Here is a 15,413-nt window from a genome sequence, read left to right as displayed (position 1 = left end):
GGTACCATTTTTCTAACCCATTCAGGGTTAATAAAGAGCTTCAAATGCCATCTGACACAGTACTTCTGACAGCCTCTGCCTCTGTACAGATACCACAAACCTTCTCCACCTTGCCCTCTCTAAGAGGAAGAAAGCTCAGCTCTTGGCACAGGATCAGGAGGAAGAGGTTAAAAAGGGTGGGAACTGCGGAGGTTTCTGTTCAACAGGAGGAGGTTGAGAATGGTGGGAAATGAGGATGCTTCTGCTCAGGGTGAACTGTCTCCTGCCACTGCCAAGGTCCTGTTACTCAGGTGATTCTCGAGAGCTGTCAGAAGTGTTGCTCCCTTCCCTCTGAAACGTTATCAGTCACATGCAGATTTTAGGTGACAAAATCCACCGTGACTCTTAAAGGACACTGGGGATTGTTGGTAGTTCCTGGGCTGGCTCAGATGCTGAAGTGTGACAAGGCTCTGAGATTTAGTTTCTCAGACTCCAAAACATGGACCAGTTTTAGAAAAATCCACTGTATTTTAAATTTATAACTTTTGGGGGGTATTTTGTGCATATAGGCAATTTCTTACTCCCTTGGCAGTTCAGCATGAAATTGCACCAACTACCCTAAAACGTTTCCACTGCCAGTTTGTAAGCTCTGTGCTTAAACAGCAGCTTAGTCCTGCAGCTGGGCTTGTCCAGTTTCTGTCACAAGGACTGTAATTGCATCAAAATAGTAAACCCACAAAACATGATATATTGCATACAATTAAAAATTAAAGTGGTACTGTTGTTAACACAAAATTTTAAATATAGACCTAAATGCCAATAAACCAGATGCTTCCTAATTTCACAGTGATGCCTTGACCACATATGGAACTGTAGATCTCTTACTGAAATTGTTATGTTACTTTGGTGCCTGTACTATTTCAGTGCCCACACAGCCTGTGTAAGAAGGATCTTGTAGCTGCAAAGCATGCACATCCCTTCACCAAAGGATTTACACTGGGGTCAAATTAGTTTCCATGGAATAGAAAATCTAACCTTACATGAAACTAGCTACTTCTTTTTTTTAGTTTTGTTTCTCCCATTTAGTTAATGCATATTCAAAAGATCCATCCAGTTCCTGCATTTCATTTTTTAAATTTCAGATAGAGCTCTGTCAAGTTGTAAAAGAAAAAAAGCAAAGCACCAAACTGTGCATCTGAAAATTAAAATTAAGCTTCTGTTCCATTTTACAGCTAGATCTAACTGATCTCATATGCTGGGATTTATCTCAAAGATGCTTTACCAGATTTCACTAACCCATTATACATCCTAGAAATTTGAATCCTTGCTAGACATAGAATTACAGCTTAAGATAAACTGATTATCCCTATAACATGTCTCCTACTTAACAAAATAGGAGTGTCTCATATGTAAATGTAATCTAAAATTTAGCATCCAGCAAAGGTCATTAGAGAGATGCAACTCTAAATTAAGAAATCTTATTAACCAACTAAAAATGCAATAAAGTAAAACAAATACTAATGTTCTAACAGTAGAAGCTGAATATGTAAATATTCACCACTAAACTTTTATAAAGCACTACTTTTTAAATGGTTTTAACAATTTTATTACAATGAGATTATTTAGAAATGAGCTATTATAACAAGGAATGCTCACAATATCCCTCTAGTTTAGGTAACATTATCTTCAGTTTCCAGATGGAGAAAATTAGGCTTTTCTTTATAGTGCTTGTGTGTCCAGTTTCAAGCCACAATGGAACAGAAAGGCCAAGGCTAAAAGAAGGAAGTTCTATATCATTTATGTCCTTGTCATCAGCATGATAGATAAATAGTTGTCTGCTAATTCCAAGATGCCACAGAGCCTCTGAGTGGATTATGTAGGTGAGGGTCTCAAGATGAAAGTCAGACTCCAGGGTGAAAATTTCACCCTAAGTATGGGAGCTTTGAATTTCACACTAAGTAGCTATTTTGGATCAGCATCTCTCCTAAAGAGGTGCCTGGAAAAGGACCAAATGGCACTTTTGGTTTTTAAGCTTAAAACTTCTCAAGAACTCCATTGAACCAGTAGTAATGCACAGTCTGAAAAATTGTTCCAACTGGTTTTCTGAGAAAATAAGGTTTCCATGTTCCTTACTGTGCAACATCGACCAAATGACACAGACATCTCAAAGCAAAGGAGATTTCAGGAAACACCAGCTGAGGAGGTGCTGCACTATCAGCTCACACATGGGAGAGACTCTACCCCACAGGAAAAAAGATTCAGCTGGTGCTGGTGCCAGCACTCAGATCTAGGTTGTTGCTTCTGGAGTAACATTTCTACTTTATAAAACAATTCCATGTGGTAGCAGTGATATAAATGAGAAATCTGTTTGTGCTGAACACAACACTGTGAAGCCAACACTTCTATAACTCTAAACTAGGATGACAATCTTGGTATGAGCAAAGCATGATCTTGAAAGGTTTTTCTTTCAATTGTATATATAAAGTATTTCTTCTGAAATAAAGAAAAATTCATATCAGCAAGACACACTATCATGATCAGCTTATTACAGAAGTACTTGGGAAGAACTACCCTGTTACAGGCTGATCCAGCCCCAGAGCAAGAGGGCACAGGAGCTAAGCATCAGAACACCACTGCTCAGGAAAAAGACCTTCAGAATTGCTGAAACCATCCCACAGTAAACGTTAACAATTGAAATTGCCTTTGGCTAAACTGCTGCTTAGTGCTGTGTTAGCTTTTTGTAGAGTCATCATGTTCACTGTTTATTTACAATCTACTGTTTTTTTAAAGCAATGATACAGTATTGCCTTTAATGAATATGCTGAAATCCAGCTGCCAGGAATTGCCTTGATCTCAGCCAAGCAAGCAGAATTCAAACGAGCCTAAAAACATGAGTTCAAAAAAACAATACACTATTTTGTAGAGGAGTGGGCTGGAGGCTTTTTGGGAATAAAGCTGTTTTGAGAATACAAATCAAACTTCACAAACATTATGCTTGTCTGATTTTCATGCCAGCTGTTCACTGGCCTCTAGCTGATTATTTTATCAGTATTACCTAGAAGTTACCCTTCAGCTAATTAAATTGCAATAGCTTTTCTTTCCCATGGTTAACCACTGGGCAGCAACTGCAAAGGCCTGCAGGCCACTGACACTGGTCTTTTGTGCTCTCAAGCTGCAAGGAAGACTGTCTAAATTAAACATAGAAGCTGTTGGCTGAATTTATAACATTTCAGTTGCTCATTAACAGAGCACTCTTTTGAAGCTGTTGATTAAAAGCTTTCTTCAGGGAATATTACAGTATTCTGTCTGCATGCAGTTCTCTTTTTTCTCATAAGTATTTATGCAGTGAAATAAGTCTGTAAGTGCCAGACATCCCACTACCTGACAGCTGAGGGCTTTTATCAGAAAGATAAATGGAAGGAGTTTGGATAGCTCATAACAACAATTTTTCAAGAACAACGTGCCAAACAAACGATGTTTCTGCCTGATGCAGTAATTCAGCAGGAAATCCTGTGGGTAAATTCATCTGATTTAGCTAAACAGATAAGTTTCTTCTTGCCCTTTAGCAGACTCATTGCAGATTAAGGATTAGTCCTTTTTTATTGCTTTGTTTGTATTGTACACAAGTGTTATTTCCATCCTTCCCTGTGACTATAACCACATACAGGTTCCCTATTTTAGAGCATTATTCTGATTTGATGGTGGATGAGTTTCCAAAACTCCAACATTTATTTCAGCCTTTTTCCTATTTTAAGAAAGTGTCACTTCAGAGAATATTTTCTCCAGAAAATAATTAGGAAGTCACCTGAGTCTCTGGTATGATTCAACTGAAACTAACACACTGAAAACTGAAATTAATGCAGTTACTTTGATTCTCTGATTCATTCCTCCTCTGTTCAGAATTGTTCAGGTAGCAATGCTGTGGGCATTTTTCAGCAATCTGTGGAAGGAAAGTAGATTTTTCATTACCTTAAAATGCTGCTAATGCTACTCATCATAGTTTATAATACAGTAAATGCACACTTGCATGCTATTGTAATATCCAGATAACTGAGTTTCCTCTTTTATTTCCTCTCTTAAAACCTGTTTTCTCAGTCTTTAATTCCTGTATTCTTACTATAGCTTAAGTTAGCCAACACAAACTACAGACCATGTAGTTTTATACTAAGACCTGTGTGATTACAGACTTCCCTAAAATAGTCATTGATCCAGGGCAGGTTTTGTTTAGCTATCAAGCTCCCTGTTGGGCTCTAACTGTGGAAACATATATGAGCATTCTGCTTTATAGCTCTATCCAACTTCCTACTTGATTTCCCAGCCTGATTGATTGCCATCGTGTTGTAGACTCTCAGGGCTCATCACACTATTGCATGCTGGCCAAATTTGTGTCCCAACTCATCTCTCTGTGCTCTAGGGCCTCCCTTGTGGTCATGTACAAAAGTTGTATCACTCATACCTCAGCTGTATAAACCTAGTCCTCTGAGCTCTTCCAATAGGCAGTGGAGGGAAGCAGGCACCTCGACTTTTGGGTTATTCTTTGTACTCTGGACACCTCTCTTAGGGTGGTTACTTAGAAATGTCTCCTCATGGTACCTCCCTCCCCCACTGATTGTAGCAGAGTGAATTACTAGTTCAGTAGACTCAAACACCCAACATCCAGGCAGCTACCCTCAGGCAAAACAAACCTTATCCTGAACTTCAGGCTAGGAGCTCATTGCATGTGTCTAAATATCCCTTATCTAAATATCAGATCCATACATTTTAATATATTAGAGGATATTATACAGATTATGAATGCATTTTCTCAAGGGCACAACAAGTTGAGTTTATATTCTGTAAGGACCTACAGCATTTTAATGCAGGAGGCTGGAAATTTTGCAGCATCTTTACGTAGTTTTAAATACTGAGTGCTTGCTATTAATTAAATATAAATACAGTAATCACATGAGTATTCTTTGAGTTATTTATTTTATAATTACAAGAAGTTTTTTGGGTTTTTTTAATGCATGCACATATTCAAGGTTCAAGACTGTGTAGCAACTGGATTTTGTGCTGGTTTTAGTGTGATGAACAACCACAATGTAGAAGTTATCAAGGGAAAAGCTAGGAGTGTTGACAGATGGTTGGGAAAGAGAAAGTTGGAGATTTTATAAACTGAGAAGCTGTCAGAAGTTTGGAAATGTAGGATATCACTGGTCAGATATTTCTGCTCATGTAAGAGGCTAACTTCTTAGAGCTGATACTCAAACTTTTAAATTTCAAGTTAATAACCTGCACTGAGTTTAGTTACACATCTCATTAAATATTTTTTAATGAGTGATTTCAGATTCACTGGCCTTTTTTACAATCCTCTGAAGGAAAACAATTTCTGAAGCTTCTTAAACCCTCTGTGCTCTATGTCCCAGATTGATGCCTTTCTCAAATCCTATTATAGCCCAGAATGGCAGACTACAATTTTTTTATGGGAGACAGCTGCTTTTGCTAGTCATTTTCTTCCCTGCCACTTTCCTACATTTTTCTTCTGACTTCCAGATGTTTGGCAGCCAGTGCAGTGCAGTAATTCCAAGAAAGCTTTCAAACATCTACTGAACCCAGACAGTGTGTATGCACAGGTTTTCTCTGTAGCTGATGTGCACTGAGATGCTTTTCCCTCACAAAAGCTATGCAACTCAAGGCTTGTATGCTCAGAAAATCACGGTTTGCAGTGTGAGAATTTCAGTGCATGTGTGCATGTGTAATAAGAAGCTTTGTAAACAATCTGTTAGTTTGCAATGTCCAGAAGACAAACAAATTGACACACACACATAGAGATCCAGTATACCTTAAGTACATTTGCTTCCACATCTGCCCTTGGAACTTCAGATGCTGAAGTGAGGCATGAGAGTACCTGTGTGCCTCTGAAATAGATTGATGATTTCTTTTTTTTTTTAATTTGGAAATCGCATTAACCTAAGTATGTAAGAACTGGGTTAATATGAGAGGCTTAAGAGATCCACCTAAGAGCTAAGAGGCATTTTCAAACACAACATGGTCTTCATAGCAGATAAGCTTTAGTATGTCAAAGGAAATAAGGTCTGGAATAGGTATCCAAGTCATTACTACTAAGCAGATCCAGCAGAACTAGGGGATGGGCAGTTACTCTCTAGCTGATTGCAGTTACTGCATTGATAGTAATGCATAAGGGTTGCTCTAATTCAAGCATTAGCCATAATCTCGTGTGTTTCTGACTGTGCCTATCACTCATCCTGCTGGTATATTAATGCTGGCAGATCTACTTTTGTATTATGTAATATATTTCTTTTATCCTGAAACATTCTTCCCAATAAAAAATAAACCCAGAAAGCTTCAGAACTTGCTTCCAACTGCACAGTGCACAAATTTCGCAGTGATTCCTTTTTTCTTTTTCACCTTTTTTTTTTTATAAACCTGTATTTTCCAGCCTTGGCTTTCTAGCAGTGAAACTATCTACTTCTCAATCTTTTCTTTTAGAATTATAAGTGAAGCATTATGAGTAATTTTAGTACATTTATACTTATAATTTGATCATAAAGGATTTACTGAAAAATTCTAAAGACCCCAAATCTTCTTGGAACTATTCCATTCCACTATTTTCCAAAGCTTTCAGTAGCCTGTGGAAAAATAAATGAAAAAATGTGGCATTCTGATTTTTATTTCATCCATATAAAGTACTCATGCTTATCTCAGAAATTTATGGGTTGACCCTCTCTGTGTCTACATCAAATCTACCCTAGAGAGGCTGTGGACTTCCCATCCCTGTATCTGTTTGAGACCAGGCTGGATGGGGCTCTGAACAACCTGATCTAGTGTGTACTCACCCATGGCAGGAGGGTTGGAACCAGATGATCTTTAGGGTCCCTTCCAACCCAAACCATTCTATGATTTCTCCCCCAGTCATGTATATTTGAATAAGGACAACATATCTACACAGTCTACATTAAAGTACTAAGAACTATGTGCATAGTTGAGATTTGCTATCTGATCTTTACAGCCATAGACTCTAAAGTCCCAAATCAAAGTTCAGCACAGTCAATGAGACCTTCAACTTAATTCAAAGTACTTGTCTTTAAACAGATTACTTGAGTTGCATATAATGGTGGCTGACACAATGAGAACATGGAATGGAATGGAATATTTCAGTTGGAAGGGACTGACAACGGCCATGCAGTCCAACTGCATGACCCATTCAGGGCTGACTGAAAGTTTATGTTGTTAAGGGCATTGTCCAAATGCCCCTTAACCACTGTCAGGCCTGGAGACTGACCACCTCTCTAGGAAGCCTGTTCCAGAATTTGACCATGCTCTTGGTAAAGAAGTTTTTCCTAATTTCTCTTTTTTTACCTTCTTGCTTTGACTTCTGCAAATGCTTTTGTGGGATGGCTTGCTTTCATTTGTAAGTTAGAGAATGGAGTAAGACTTCCAGACAGAAAAGGGAAACAACAGATAAAGACAACTTAGATAAATTAAATGTTCTAAATTGTGTCAGCCTGCTATAACCTGTAACCATTCTCTACTAATACTCTATTAAGAAAGCAAATGCTTCAGTAGCTTTCTAAATAAGGAACACATAAATTAAATAAGAAAGGAATTGTCAAACATACCAATGGAAAAAAGGGAGAATCCAAAACTCAGAAATTCAGGAAAGGTAGTTATTTGCTTTTTTAAGACTACTAATACTACTACTCTACTACCAATAATAACAACAACAGTAACAACAACAACAACAGTAATAATAAGTATTCCTAAGCATCTATACAATAGCCAAGAGGAAATTATCAAGAAAAGGGAGCCAAACTCCTCAGACTGCTGTGTGGTGAGAGAGTGACAATAATAGACATAAATTTAAATGTGATAGGTTCAAGCTAGACTCAAGGGAAAACATTTTCACCGTGTGTCAGTCAAACTGTGGAACTGGTTGTCCATAGAGCTTGTGAACCTTGCTCTTGCAGGTTTTCAAAATCCAACAGGATTGAGTCTGATGTGAACTCATAGCTGACCCTGGTTTCAGCAGAAGGTTAGACTAGGAACTTCCTATGATCCCCTGCACATTTAATTATCCAGCAATCCTGTGGTGATAAATAGGAGATAATGTGGTTTTACCAGAAAACAACCTATTAAAAGCAGCATTCTGTAAAAAACCCTCAACAAACAATAAAGAAACCTTGTGATTTCTCTCCAATGAAGAAACCACAGTAGAACAATGTAATTTTCAGAAGTATAGAAAATGTGAACACGAGGTAAGATTGAAAGAATTCATTTATTTAGTCTAGCAATGAGAGGATTGAAGGAAGATATATCAGTTCTCAAATATGTAGAACGTATTAAGAGATACAAAGTGTTCTTCATATCCATTGATATGGTAAAAAGTAAAAGCCTTAAATTGCAACTTGAAGATTTCAGTCATATTTTACAAAAAGCTCTTGAACTTTTTGAACATTGTAAAGAATGTTACACAGTTGCTGACTGGAGAGATCTGAAGAATCAGCATAACTGCAAATTTTCAAGGTCAGATTGAACAAATATCTGTCAGGATCTGATTAGATAGAGAGGATTCTACTCTGAAGCAAGAGGATGAACTGGAAAACCCTTTCAGATCTCTTTTTTAAATCATGTCTTAAGAAGCACCTCCATTGTTCTCATTACTAAATTGGCATGAAAAAATGAAAAAGTCTACCAGTGTCACCTCTCCAAGTTTTCTTAAATTCTGCCAAGTATTTTTTTTCCTACTTGTTAAAATCCTCCTTCCTTCTCTCTCCTCAGCTTCATGTACTGAGCATGATGCCATAAGGTACAGAATATCCCTCTGGTCAGTTGGGGTTGACTGTCCTGGTTGCATCTCCTTTCTAATTTCTTGGGCACCCCCAGTCCATTTGCTGGTGGGGTGGGGTGAGAAACAGAAAAGGCTTTGACTTTGTATAAGCACTGCTTATACAGCGCTTATATCCCTGAATTAGCAACACTGTTCCCAGCACAAATCCAACATTTAGCCCATACCACCAGCTACTATGAAGAAAATTACCCTTTTCCAGCCAAGACCAGCACACTTAGTGAGGTACACAGACACAGAAGACTTTCAGCTAGGCTTGAATACACATTCTTGATCTGGCTCATTTCACAGCATCACAGCATACCCTGGGTTGGAAGATTTAAAGATCACCTAGTTCCAACACCACTTCCATAGGCAGGGACACTTTCCACTAGTCCAGGTTGCTCAAAACTCCATCCAGTCTGGCCTTGAACACTTCCAGGGATAGGCATCTATGACTTCCCTGGGTAAACTGTTCCAGCGCCCCAACACCCTTGAAGTAAAGAATTTCTTCCAAATATCTAATTTAAACCTATTGTCTTTCATTTTGAAGCCATTCCCCCTTGTCCTGTCACTACAAATCCTCAAAAAAATCTCTCCCCAGCTTTCCTGTAGGTCCCCTCTAGGTACTGGAAGGTGCCTTGAAATCTTCTCTTTTCCAGGCTGAACAGCTCCAACTCCCAGAGTCTGTCTTCATAGAAGAGATACTCCAACCCTCTGCTCACCTTCTCTGGACTCGCTTTAACAGGTCCACATCCTTCTTATGCTGGGGACCCCAGACCTGGATGCAGTACTCTGAGTGCAGGCTCACCTTTGACCTGCTGGCCATGCTGCTTTGGATGCAGCCCAGGATACATTTGCCTTTTTGGGCTCGGAGCATGCACAGCCAGGTCATGTTGTGCTTGTCATTTATGAACACCTTCCCCCCTGGGCTGGCTGCTCGTGATTCATTCCCTGCCCAACCTGTACTTTGCTTGGAATTTCCCTGACCCATGTGCAGGACCTCGTACATGACCTCACTGAACTTCATGAGGTTCACAGCTCATACAAATCACACTGGTAGTGAAGAATGCTGAGACCAGCCTGACTTAGCAATCCCAGAATTGAACGTTCAGAGGAAGAACAATGTTTCCCAGCAGAAACTGGCACCTCTGAGGATGTGGCAGAGTTCCTGATAAAGGAGCCAACAAGTGATAGTACTGATAATGTAGCCCGGAGACATGTGGCTCATAGTCAATCACTTTGTACTCTAAAAGCTCAGTCCCTCTTTTTCATGGCAGGGTTTTCTAACACATCCATTCTCAGACTGTGTGGGGAAACTCCTCCCTTGGGTGCGGACACCCCTCAAGGTTAATCCTTGAGGCTGAGCAAGAGATTTGCACACAGGAAATGTATGAGTGAGTAACATCAATTTCCATAATTACTTTGCTAGCTTTAATATAATTGTTTCAATATTGCTTCAATACATAGTGCACTATACTAGTAGTTATAGCTACCTATACGTACAGTAAATAATTCTGATTAAGATATTTTAGTCTTTTCATCATCATAATCAATTTACTACTTTATTCATATAAATGTATTTGACTTGCTATCTTTAATCCTGTGGGACGAAGTTGTATAAAGGCTCAATTATACCTATATAATACTTTAGAAATAATCATGGAAAGTCTGGGACTAGGACTGGGTCCAGCTCCACCCAGACTCCTTTTTCAGGAATTTAGAAAGCAAGAAGGTCCTTTCTGCACATTGTGACTCAACAGGGCAGGGGGGTCTTCCCAAGGCTTCAGACTTTGTTGGAAGCTCCCATTCTGCCCCTGACACTCTTAGAACAATATATAAATAACACAATTATTTTATTATCTGACTCTAAAAGCATTTTTCTATGGAAGAAGCTTACCAGTGTGTAGCATTGTAATGTAAATGACTCAGCATAAATACCTGAGTCATTTGTCATTATTAATTTATTTTTTAAAGCAATCTATATCAGAATACTTAGAGAAGCATCCATCATTTTCAAAGTTTTAAATAACATATGTGATATTTACCTTCCCTTCAGAAAAGACTGGCACTTTCTCACCTTTGTTACCTTCAGACAGTTTACATTACCAAGAACCCACTATCGGCAATTACTTCTGCATTTTAAGTAACAGTTTTGCATTTCTGCTCCAGTTTTGCCAAAACTGAAAGTCTCAGTTCAGATGCATCTGTTTTCCAGTGACATCTATGATTGCTTTCTTTCATTTATTCAGTGAACCAGCTGTGTTGACTGATGTCTGAGAAATCAAGTTCAGTCACAGAATAATTCCATTGTAGTCAATTTAGTTGCAGCAAAGGCCAATTTGACCCATGGAGCTCCGTATATTGTAAAAGGTCATGCAGCCTGCCAGTAGTTCAGACAGGATTTAAATAGAGGATCCTCCTGAATCCCAATTCAAATGAGACTCTTTTGACATCATCACAGTGTCTACATATTCAGACTGACATTTTGTCACTCAGAGCACTGCTTATCTGTTGCCCCACCAAAAGTGACTGTCATGGCTTCAGCCACATGCCCTCATTCTTTATTTCCATTTATTTATAACTCCCTCCTCTGTTCAGTGGCAGCTGTTAAAACCTGTGTGGGATTCCTTTCTCTCTCCCTCCTGGGAGATGTGGATAAAGAAGAGGTTTCAGACACATTTCAGGAGAGCAGTAGCAGGGTACTGACCTCAGCCTGGGAGCCCAGCAGTTTCATTAGTGCCAGAGCAGCAGCTTGGCAGCTGAAAGCAGCTCCATGCAGCACAGAGCATGCCTGCATGGGATGCTGACAGTTACAATAATACTCCAGTTATGAAAGACCCTCACTGAATGTAGTGGTTTGGATAATGTGATTTATTGAATCCCCTTCTAGTCCTGTATATCTATGATGTTTATATGATAAAGCTAAAAAATGTTTTATGGAGGCAGGGAAAAGGATGGTTATCATTCTGAATATCTACAAGCAATCACAAGGAAGCTCTGGTTTACCTCATTGTTATACAACTTCCTTACTTATGATTATTTCCTTACAGTAAATTTACATTACTTAAAAAATAATTATTTTTTCTTGTTTTCCTTTTTCACTATTTATTTTTAATTGTAATATAAACCCTAACTTATTTGAAATTATTCATAATGTCTGTTACAATGTCATCATTACATTTCACTTAAAACAAAACAAAATGTGCTTTTGAGCATTCCCTGTAACTAAGAAGTTCCTTCTCTACAGTCCTCAAATTTATCAAACTCTTTATTATGTAAGAGATTTGGATTTGTAATTGTAAACATAACATTTACAGTAATTTCATTATTATATCTTCATTATATATAAATTTTTTACATAATTCAATTTAATGTTTTGATTAATCATTACTGTGAAGCATTTTGTACCTGTGTATATATATATATATATATACACACACAAATATATATACATATACATACACACACACACACACATATATATATGAGCTGGTTGTGTAACACTTTCATTGGGTACCTTAGCATCCAACATGATTTGAAATTCTGCTTGCCTCTGCCTGCAACAGGTGCCAAGTAAATTTCCTCCCTCAAGTTTCCTCCTGAAGAGTGTGGATACCATAAGGGTGGTCACTTCTGCACATGATAATTAAAAAGGCAAGGTTAGGCTTTCTGGTTATGTCCCAATATGGGCCAATTTAGCCGGAGAGGCTCTTACTAGCTTAGTAGCATTTCTTTTGGTGCTAAATTTCTATGCTATTAAGCATTCCTGTATAGCCAATATTAGAGTGGTGTTTTTTTGTTTTTTCTAGGATAATTTATTTCACTCAGATATCCAGTACAAACTGTTCCACCAAGTGTGGGGTTTTTCTGCAATAAACTGCATCTGCACTAAAACAGTAAACATTGCCCAGTATATAGCAAAGCTCAGCCAAAAGGGATTTTGAACTATGAGTTGATATTCTAGGATGGAGTGAGAGATGGCACAATATTTTTACTCTGTCATCTAGGAGGATATTCAATTAAGTTCAGATAGTTCAGTTATAAAGCTATAACATTTTAACTGTAAGAATTTCTATTTTTTTCTTGCTTTAGATTGTGCTTCAGTTACTGGCCAAGACAATGAGTATTTTCCTCTGACACAGCTTATGTCAACCAACTAAATTAGACTTTGTGAAAAAGACATTAACACTACACTTGAGAGATCAAAACAAAATACTGATAAACTTCAGTTGTGAAGAAGGTTAAACCTTTCACCAAGAGCAATTTTATAATCAAGTTAGTCAAGCTGTCCTACCCATGATTAATGCACTATCTCTAAGGGAAAGACACCACTGCAGATAAAATTCATGAAGTACTAACCGTGCGATTCTAATTAAGATACAGGTTGTTGCATTAAGCAAATTAAGCTAGTTTAAGGAACTTATCCTTCCAAGGAGTTAATGAAATGGTATATCCCAAAAATTTCAATAAAAAAGTTATTCTGTTTAAGCTGTTAAATTTCATTGTGAGGAAAAAGAAATGCACTGACCCCTAAACAACCCCATTCTTCTATCCCTTAGTATTTGTGCCTCTCTGCAGTACAAAGAAGCTCTCATAACTTTTCTACTTTTATAAACAGAGGACAATATATAGGGTCAGTCTGAGTAGTAAAAGTGCATGAGTAGTCAGGAGTACATGCCACTGATGGAAATAAAAGTATTAAATCTCCATTTCTTAAGACGAGATGCCAAGCAAAAACTCTTACCTCATGCACAGATGGCTGGAACCTTCCCATCTGTTAGTAACTTCTGGCTTCCAACCCCTGCAGGATCCTAACATCAGTCCTCTAGTCATATTAGCATGTCTGGGGAGTATTAGGAGTCAGAGAGATCCCTGTTCTGGGTTTACACAACTACTTCAGCACAGATATTCCCCTGGGACTTTTCCTCAGTTTAGATGTGTTTGTGTGTATAAGACACTGAAAAATCAAAACCCACCAAAGAAGCCATAATAGACTGAGATCTCAACTGGCTCCAGGGAATATTGAAGCAGGAAACAAGTTTAAAATCGTGGTTCTGTTGAACAGCACCTCTGGAATGGAATTTTCTCATGTTGTGCATGCTGGGGCACAGTTGGTAATATACGGATATACCCCTAGCAGTGTCAGATATTACTTGAACAACAAAACAGTATCATTCTTCACCCGACCTGTTTCCTTTTTAGTTGAAAACTGCATGCTGCACAGATACCAGGTGTCTTAATTTACAGCCTCCAACCATTGACATCTGTATTTGTAGTACAGAAAAAATGCATTTACTAAAGCAGAGCCTCCCAAGCTGCAGCTTTTGTAGCACTGGTGATACACAAACTACTTCCACACCACATGTGGAGCCAGAGCTGCCTACTAGGAGATACTCAGCTGAAGTGTAGGATGAACACCCCACATTTGCTACTGTTGGCAATCAGCTACTACCAGCCTGGAGGGACTTACCTAGTGGCTTACACAGATTTCTATACATAGGCAGTAATTATTATTGTTAATGGTCATTGATCAGAACAGCTTTATTATCTAAATCATTCAGGAAATCTTAGTCTCCATAAAGTAACAGCAGAAATAACTTCAATCAATATAGATTTGTGTTCAATAATTATGAGTAGAATTCATTGCTACAAAGCCAGCTTAGCATTAGATACAGTGGTAGATGAAATGATCAGGAAATATCAGGCAAGAAGGAGTAGAAGTAAGAAATGAATTAGGAATTTCCATTGGCAAAGGTCAGCAAATCTTTCTGACCATTAGCAACGAATATATAGCTGTATCACTAAGTAAAGAACATAGAAAACAGATAACTCACACAGAACAAGGCAGCCTGATAGTTTTATGACTACTTTACCTTAAGGAAACTAAGAGAATGACAGACAAAAAAGAGTAAGGCCCATATTTCTAGTCTTCAACGACATGCGCTGAGAACTTTGGCCTTGAACACAGGCAGGATTTCTTTACCAATGAACCATACATTCAGTCCCGAGCTTCACGATAAAATATACATAAACGTGTTATCAGAGCCCCAGATAGTCTTAGACTTCATATCACTGCTAGACAATATGGAGTGTTTTTTACATCACACCTGCATAGCTTTGCTCTTTACCATCCACTGTCCTTAAGGAAATATTTCAAAAAGACGCATTTATTTCTGAGAACCCAAGTCGCTCTGGGTTGGGTGCCTCAATTCTCAGCCCACAGTCTGGAAACTTCAGTCAGACGTGAGCAGGGAGTGAGGGGATGGTTGTAAGCCAGCACGTGAAGTGACTTGGACATGAGTTTTATCTTCCCAGGGCCGAAGGGATACAGATGCATACAGGTGCCTGCAGGATGGGCTGTTCTGCCCGGACAACCCCGGTGAGTGCCGGCACGCCGGGGATGGCGGCACTGCCCCGGGCTGCCGAGATAACCGAGCCCAGGAAACTTTTCACCGCAGCACCTGGCGGTCGGAGCATGCTCGTGCTCCCAAAGGGGGCTGCAGGCAGCGCTTACCGCCCATCGGAGCCGGCTACGAGCACAGCTGAGTGCTTCCCTTGTGCCGGTGCCGAGGAGCAGCCCGGCCTCCAGGGGCAGAACGTGCCGGCA

The sequence above is a fragment of the Serinus canaria genome, chromosome 1A (genome assembly GCF_022539315.1).
Source record: "Serinus canaria isolate serCan28SL12 chromosome 1A, serCan2020, whole genome shotgun sequence".
Lineage (NCBI taxonomy): Eukaryota > Metazoa > Chordata > Aves > Passeriformes > Fringillidae > Serinus > Serinus canaria.
This window is presented reverse-complemented; position numbering follows the sequence as displayed.